Here is an 8,842-nt window from a genome sequence, read left to right as displayed (position 1 = left end):
TAAAGAAAAGAAAAGCTCACAGAGATTCTCTCCAAAAAGCCTACTGTCAATAGTGGGAAAATGGAGAATTTGAGGAAAAACAGTTAGATTAATGTGACAGTCTACAGGAGACTGGAAATGGAAATGGCCAGCATAAGAGTTCATTAAGAGGTGTACAAAAGAGGGGCACAAACCTAGAAAACACGAAGATACTGTCTAAACAATAAAAATGTAGAAGAGATTCTCCCTCAAGAAGGTTTGAGAAGGCTCTTTCCAGAGCACCAGAGCTGGGCTGTGCTGTCTGGTGTGTCCCCGCCCCAAAGCCCTAGCTGGAGCAACAGAGTGGGGCCAAGCCACGTGGTGCGGCTCGCAGGCTGGCGTAAAACAGCTTGCAGGCCGGATCCAGCCCACGGGCCATAGTTTGCCCACCCCTGCTATGGACCCAGATCTTCAGAGGAGCACTTCTCCTATTTAGGCAAGTTCAGTAAAAAAAAAAAAACAGGGCTCAGAAGCTCCCATTCAGAAACCTGGTGCTGAGCATTTTTGAAAACCTGGCCAATAGAGAATTCAGCATAGTTGCTCCTACACGCACCAAACCTGAGTCTGCCCCATGGTCGAACGCAGTGGTTGGCTAGGGAAAACAAAACACATCTACATGACAGCATTTGAGAGTTAGAGCTCAGGGAACCCAATGAAGTCTGGTGTCTGCTTTGTGAGAAACTTATGACCCGGTGATAAATGAAAGGCAGTTCCAAGGGTTAAACCAAACAAAGAGAAAATAAGAGTGTGTGATTCAGCAAAAAATACAAGGAAATGGAGGAATGCAAGCCCAAATATGCAATATACTACATAAAAAATAGAGCAGATGCATCTTCAACAGCCACTCTGCACTCCCCCAAACTGTTAAATCCAGAAGAAAACTGCATCCTTTCCCTTCCACATTTTAAAATTGGTGTATTCCAATTACACAGACAATGCCTTGGAAATATTTTAAAATAGAGTAAGAAACAGCAGTTAGAGGTGATGTATATGTCAATTCAATAATGACCATTCCAGCAAGAGGCAAAGAAAAGCATTTTTTTCAGTATAGTGACGATTTTCCCATAATTGTTAAGGTGACTGTTCTAAATATGCCCATCCATAACTGCGGCAGTAGCAGCAGCAAAAGTTGGAGTGAAACCTGGTTGAAGTAGTTTATCTGTTTGTCTCTTATTTTCTAAGGAATCTACATAAACTTTTACATGACACTAAAGCTTCCTCACATTTATTAAACACAACTTGTATTTTAAAATAAAGCTGTACAGAAAAATTACTGCCTTCAAGGTTACTCGATGGCTCAGAGGGTTGGGTAATGGGTTATGGAGAGCTTCACCTTAAAGCATCTGGCTGGAAGTGACTGAAAAATGTACCATGCAATGCTGTTTGGTAGCTTATCTGAAATGAGTTAGGGGTCTCATTCTTGTGCAAGTGGAAGAGCGTTTACACAAAAACCATCATCATAAGTGGTCCCTTTGTTGGCATTCTCAGCAGAGGCCAAGGCCTGAATAGCAATGGAAAATGAACTACCTCACCTCTCCAGGGCTTTCTGGGGAAGCTCTTGTTGTCTCTGTCCAGGCAATACCTGGACTGTGGATAGAGGACTTCAGTTTCCTGGGCTGTCAATTGGCACAAACACTAAAATAGAGTTTTAAAGGACGTGAGCATTTTTCACTGGTGCCCTTTCAGTCTTGCTGAAAACTGGACTAACGTGTGACATTGACAGTACTGTCATCTAGCAGACCAGTTTCCCTCCTCATTTCACAATCAGAAAAGGTTGACTGCAGTTTAGCAAGGAAAGTGAACTGTTATGGACTCAGCAGTGTTATCTATAGGCTTATATGAAGCTGCTATATAGTGTGTGTAGGGAGGGGGAGACAGGGGGATGGGACAGACAGTGCTGGAATTTTGCTGAATTCAAGGTGCTTTCATGTTGGGAGGTGAGGCTAAATGAAATTGTAGCCTTCTCAGGTTCTGATGAGCTATAGACGAGTTAAATTCTTGATTCCACCCACACTTATTTGAACAACTAACCAGTCATCACATCTTCACTCTGTGCACCGCCCTTGTAGCACCGTTAAACTCCCCATAAATCCCTTATGAACAAAGCTCTGACAGCATAACCATAAACATGCATTCTTCTAAGGGCAGAAGTATTATTCTCAAACACTGTCACCTTGTGGTATGTTGGAGCTACAACATAATCCTTTAAAACAACAAGGAGTCCTTAAAGACTAACAGATTTATTTGGGCATCTGAAGAAGTGAGGTTTTTTACCCACGAAAGCTTATGCCCAAATAAATCTGTTAGTCTTTAAGGTGCCACCGGACTTCTTGTTGTTTTTGTGGATACAGACTAACACGGCTACCTGCTGATACTTATAATCCTTTAGTACAGCTGCAGAATTAGCTTTGGGATCCATGGCCAGCCATACAGTGTAAAATTCTGCAGTCACTTAACACCTGTGCAATGTCTGTGATACGTAATGAAGGGTAGAACTTAGCCCATAGATTCCACTGCAAAAATAGAACCTCAGCTGGAGTTAATTTCCTTGTTTCTGTCTCTGAAATCACCTACCATACCTGTATATAAGACACTTCAGAGAATTTATGCCATATCATTCACATCAATTTGGCCCTAAATGAACCATTATTCATGTGATGTGCGATGGTCCAATCACAGAGCTGCGAAGTTCTGTGCTGTTCCATGTGTGGCATTACCAAATGGTGGGGAAAAGCCACTGGGGACACCTTCAGGGTCCCCTGAAAGGTGTCAGCCAGAGTGAGAAGGCAGAGTCCTATCCCTTGAACAGGGCTGGATTAATCTTTTCTGGGCCCCAGCGTCAAACACACTCATGGGCCCCCCTGGGGGCAATGAAGCATGGCACTGGGAAATCAGTCCCAGAGCGAGGGGGCCACCCAGGGGTAATGAAGCATGGCATGGTGGGGGTGGCCCCCTCCACCCAGCCCAGTGCGAGACCACTGTTTACAAACTGGCAGACATCAGACGCACACTGGCCTGCCTGGCCCTGTGTTGTCAGCGTGCCCCTTCCCTTTGGGGGTGGGCCAACACTCCCCGACGCCCTATACCCAGCGCCCCCCAACCCACTATGCCCAGCTCTCCCCTGACAGCTCCCCCCACAAATGCACAGCACCCTGCATACCACCATCCCTGCCCAGTGCCCCCCAGCCACAGCTCCACCACAAGTGCCCAGTACCCCGCACAGGCCTCCCACTGCCCAGCACCCCAACACACATAGACCTCTCCCACCAGCCAGCCCCTCCCCAATAGAACCCACACTGCCTAGCACCCCAAAACACAAAAAACTCCCTCACTGCCCAGAACCTCCCCCCTCGCCGAAGCCCCAGAGACCCACTCCCCCATGCCCTGCCCCCACCCCTACCCAGGCCACACTCACCAGCCCTGCTGAGCCACTGCAGAGCAAGGACCCCCAGTGCTAGGGGCAGGACAGCTGAAGCTTGGAAGCACAGAGCGTTCCCGTCTGCCAGGGCCCCCCCGCCCCCCCAGCTGAGGGAGACAGCCTGGGGAGGGGGCTGTTGTGGGGAAGTAGGAGACAGGACCATGGGGAGGGATTTGGGGCAGGCTTCCTCACTCTGCCCCACACCTCATTAACCTCCCCAACTGTACCCCTACTGTGCTGCACCCTAGCACCTGCCCCCTTGTGTCTTCCCCTGCCCTGTCCCCTCCAGCCCCCCACTTCTCCCCTCACCTCCCACCCATCAACCCCTCCACTGGCTGGCCTGGCTTCCTTGAGCCAGGCACCACTGCACCCCCCAGTGTCCTGAGGGAGCAAGTGCAGCTTGGATGCTGACAAGCACATGTTAGGGTGACACTTGGCCACCCTACTGCATGGCTGAGTGGGAATCTGCCAACCAAATTATTAATGATCCAGTTATTAAATTCCAGCTAATGATTAAGGTTTCAAATGACCAGAATCTAAACAAACAAAAGCATCCTCCCCAGATTTAACACTCTTTTATATCTAAGTAATCACCTGGCAGCTGATTTTTATATTACTGTGTAATGGCAGTCTTGAGACTTTACACCCCATAATTCGAAATATTTGCTTGTCAGAAATGTACTGATGTGCTCCCTGATTGTCTTGTATGTGTAAACAGTTGTGATTCAAACAAACAGTGAATTGATATTCCTTTTCAAGGCTTCAGATTAGAAGGTACAGGGCACCCACAACCCCTGTTGATCCCATGTCTTGACGTCAATGGGAACTGAGAGCACCCAGAAACCCGCATGACTAGGCCCTGAAATCGGTTATTTGGAGAGAATCCAGCGAAGGGCAACAAAAATGATTAGGGGGTTGGGGAACTTGACTTACAAGGAGAGGCTGAGGGAACTGGGGTTGTTTAGTTTGCAGAAGAGAAGAATGAGGGCGAATTTGATAGCAGCCTTCAACTACCTGAAGGGGGGTTCCAAAGAGGCTGGAGTTTGGCTGTTCTCAGTGGTGACAGATGACAGAAGAAGCAGCAGTGGTCTTAAGTTGCAGTGGGAGAGGTCTAGGTTGGATATTAGGAAACACTATTTCACTAGGAGGGTAGTTAAGCACTGGAATGGGTTACCTAGCAAGGTGGTGGAATCTCCATCCTTAGAGGTTTTTAAGGACTGGCTTGACAAAGCCCTGGCTGGGATGATTTAGTTGGTTTTGGTCCTGCTTTGAGCAAGGGGTTGGACTAGATGACCTCCTGAGGTCTCTTCCAACTCTAATATTCTATGATTCTTTAGGCCAGATCCAGAGCTCAGTTACACTCGGACAAAACAGGAGCAACTCCAGATTTCAGCTGAGTCACTAATTTTTCCATTAGTTTTACTAAGATCTGAATCTGCTTCTTTGAGTCCTTATTGTTCCCGGGTATGATATATGAGTTCCCAACACTAATTCAAGAAAAGACGGCTCTTTGATGCAACATGTGTTAGTAAACAAATGTAGCTGTCAATGTTTCATTGTAAATGTGGGCTTACTTTAATCAGGGCCAGCACAACAAATATTGGTTATCTAGGTCTCTGCTGCCAGACAGTGTAGTAGAGGGGATCTTCTTAAAGGGATAGCTTCCCCACATCCCACTATCCCATAGCTGTGTTCAGAGCTGGAAGTAGGGCAGCTGTGCCATACCTGCATCAACTTCTGGCCTGAGCTGTCCTCCTAACGGTATGACAGGTGCCCTGAAAAGTACAGACCCCTCCAAGCTGTCCTAACTACTGAGGTGCAAGGAGTAGCCGGACTGAAGCCAGCTCTAAAAATGTAGGGCCAAATTTTTAAAGGTTTTTAGGTGCCCAAAGATGCAAATAGGGACTTAGTGGGATTTTCAAAAGCCTCTAGGCGCCTATCTGGTATAGACTGAAAACTTCTATCTATCTGGTGGTCACAGCCTGTTTATCCTCATATGTCTCCAGCTGTGAGGAATGCCAGTGTGATCTATTGCCACTAGTGGTTATGAACTTCCAGGCCTCCTGTCTCTGACTTTCTGTCTCTCTGACTCCTTCATAGCGAGCTCCTCTCTTTCCTGAACCTGGGGTACTGATTTTCCTGAACCTTGCAGTCTTTGAACTTCTCAGAAGCATCTCTACATGCCCCACCCATCCAAGACTCTTTTCCTCCAGCACAGCCACCACTGCTTGTATCCCTTCTGGTTTCCAGCAGGAAAGAAGCCATGACAGATCCATTGCAGATCATCACCACTGTTCCATAACTGGCAATTTTGAAATCACAATTGCAGAAAATTGTTAAGGAAAGCAAAGGGCCACAAGCAGAAATCTATGGCCAGCAGAGTTAAGGGCAAGAGGGACAAGTTTTTAAAGTATATTTGGGAAGAAAAAAAAATCCTGACAATGGCACTGATCCAGTACTAGATGGACATGGTAGAACTATCAATAATAATGAAGAAAGGCAGAGGTAGTCAACACATATTTCTGTTCTGTATTTGGAGAAAAAAGAGATTCTATAGTCATCCCACAGGATGATGATGATAAAATAGCTTTCATTCCAACTGTAACTCAGGAAGATGTTAAAAAGCACCTACAAGAGTTGGACATTTTTAAATCAGCAGGTCCAGATAACTTGCATCCAAGAGTTGTAAAAGAACTGCCTAGGGAGTTTGCTTGACCATTAATGTTGATTTTCAATAAGTTTTAGAACATAAGAGAAGTCCCAAAAGATTGGAAGAAAGCTAATGTGCCCATTTTTAAAAAGGGTAAATGGGATGACCCAGGTAATTATTAGCCTATTAGTTTGACATCAGTCATGAGCGAGATAATGGAATGACTGATACAGGACTTGATTAATAAAGAATAAAATATAATATAATTAACACCAACCAATATGAGTTTATTGAAAATAGATCCTGTCAAACTAACTTAATATTTTTTTTTGATGGCATTGCAAGTTTGCTTGATAAAAGTAATAATGTTGATGTAATATTTGAATACTTCTCTAGACACTTGACTTGGTACCGCACAATATTTTAATTAAAAAACTAGAACTATATAAAATTAACATGGCAGATATGAACCAGATTAAAAAATGTCTAACTGATATCTCTCAAAATGTAATCAAAAATGGGTAATCATCAATGAGCATGTGTGTTTTTACTAGGGTCCTCCAGGGATCTGTTCTCGGCTCTATGCTATTTAACATCTTTATCAATGACCTAGAAGAAAACAAAATCCTCACTGATAAAGTTTGCAGATGACACCAAAATTGGAGGAGTGATAAATAATTTAGAGGACAGGTCACAAATTCTGAGTGACCTGGATCATTTGGTAAACTGGGCATGTCAAGGCTGTTTCCTCACTCTTGCACCTCGAGTGCAGCAGGTGGGGGTCGCAAGGATTCTAAAAATTAATACTGGCCATTCCAGGCTGGTATTAAACTCCCAAGTTACAGCTTCTCTCTGACCTTGGATGGGTAGATGCTTCCAAGTGCAAAACCCCTTTGAGAACCCAGGAAGTCACACTTGGGAATTCATTTCTGTGGGGTACCCTGAAGCCCTTTCACATACACACACACACCCTGGGGAAGAGCCAAGAAAGAAAAAACAAAGGAAATCGGCTGTTGCTACCAGCTAATTAAACAACCTGTGCACAAACCTCTTAGGACACAAAAAAATCAATCCTGTTCTTTAAAAAGGTAAATTTTATTAAAAACAAAAAGAAAGAAAATACACCTGAAAACTTAGGCTATTGCTAGATTTAAAAAGAGCAAATACAAGAATTAAGCATCAAGAATGGTTTTCTTGAGGTCCAGCTTAAAGGTTACAAGCAAAACAAAAGCATTTGGGGTTAGCACAGTGGAATCCACAAGCCATAAAGAAATAAAAGGAGATAAACCTGATCTACTTATATACCTGGAGGTTTCAAATGAGGAGTTTTTAGGTATGATAAAAATAATTTTTCATACCTAGCTCAAAGCTTCTTAAAGCATAGTTGCTACCATGTTCCCTCTCTCTGGAGTACAACACAGACAGAAAAAGGTGAAGTTTTTTCCCAATTTTAAAAAGTTTTAGCCCTCCCATTGGCTCTTTTGGTCAGCTGCCCACTCCCTTCCTTTTACCTATGCAGGGAGACTTTTTAACCCTTTACAGGTAAAGCAAGTAGAAAACAACTACTAAGAGGGATTTTATAGCTAACTGGCTGGCTGGGTGTCCATAAAAGGGAGCTATCCCCCCTTTCATTTATCACAGGGTGTAAGCAAACAATATGTATTTTAATATGGCTAAAGCTAGGAACTAAGAGTGAAGGCCATACTTACACAATAGGGCACTCTGTCCTGGGAAGTAGTGACTCTGAAAAAGATTTGAGGGTCACGGTGGATAATCAGCTGAACATGAGCTCCCAGTGTAACACTGAAGCTAAAGAGCTAATGCAAGCCTGGGATGCATAAACAAGAGAAGCTAAAGTAGCAGTAGAGAGGTTATTTTACCTATATGTTTGGCATCAGTGTGACCGCTGCTGGAATATTGTGTTCAGTTCTGGTGCCCACAATTGAAGATAAATTGATAAAGGTTCACTAAAAAGCAGGGCTGGGCCCAGCTTTTTTGCTGCCCCAAGCAGCAAAGAAAAGAAAAAAAAGATATAGCCTCGATTGGCGGCACTTCTGCGGCAGCTCTACCGCGCTGCTTCATTCTTCGGTGGCAATTCGGCAGCAGGTCCTTCCCTTCCCCCACTGAAGACCCAGGTCTTGGGTCATGGGGGATTCTCCATCACTAACAATTTTAAAATAAAGTTTGGATATTTTTCTGAAACATCTACTCTAGAAATTATTCTGGGGAAGTTTGTATGATACAGGAGATCAGACTAGATGATCACAATGGTCCCTTCTGACCTTGTAATCTATGAATCTGCATCTTTAGGTGATTAAATCTGGTCCTTATTGTGCCCTGGGTTGCTGCTTAGGTGGCCCATGCCTAATGCTGTCCCAGACAAACATACAAATATTTCACATAGTAACTGCCAAAAATTATTTGATTATACAGGTATATTGAACTATGCGTCCAGAACATTAAGTAGTGGGCCATACCCAAGGCCGGCTCTAGCCATTTCGCTGCCCCAAGCACGGTGGCACGCTGCGGGAGGTGCTCTGCCGCTCGCCGGTCCCGCGGCTCCGGTGGACCTCCCACAGGCATCCCTGCGAATGCTCCACCGGAGCCGTGGGACCAGCAGACCCTCCGCAGGGACGCCTGTGGGAGGTCCACCAGACCTGCCTGCTGCCCTCCCGGCAACCGCCAGAGCGTCCCCCGTGGCATGCCGCCCCAAGCACGCGCTTGGTGCACTGGGGCCTGGAGCCGGCCCTGGCCAT

Source organism: Chelonoidis abingdonii, chromosome 4, assembly GCF_003597395.2.
Source record: "Chelonoidis abingdonii isolate Lonesome George chromosome 4, CheloAbing_2.0, whole genome shotgun sequence".
NCBI lineage: Eukaryota > Metazoa > Chordata > Testudines > Testudinidae > Chelonoidis > Chelonoidis abingdonii.
The sequence above is the reverse complement of the archived record's forward strand: the minus strand, read 5'-3'. Positions refer to the sequence as shown.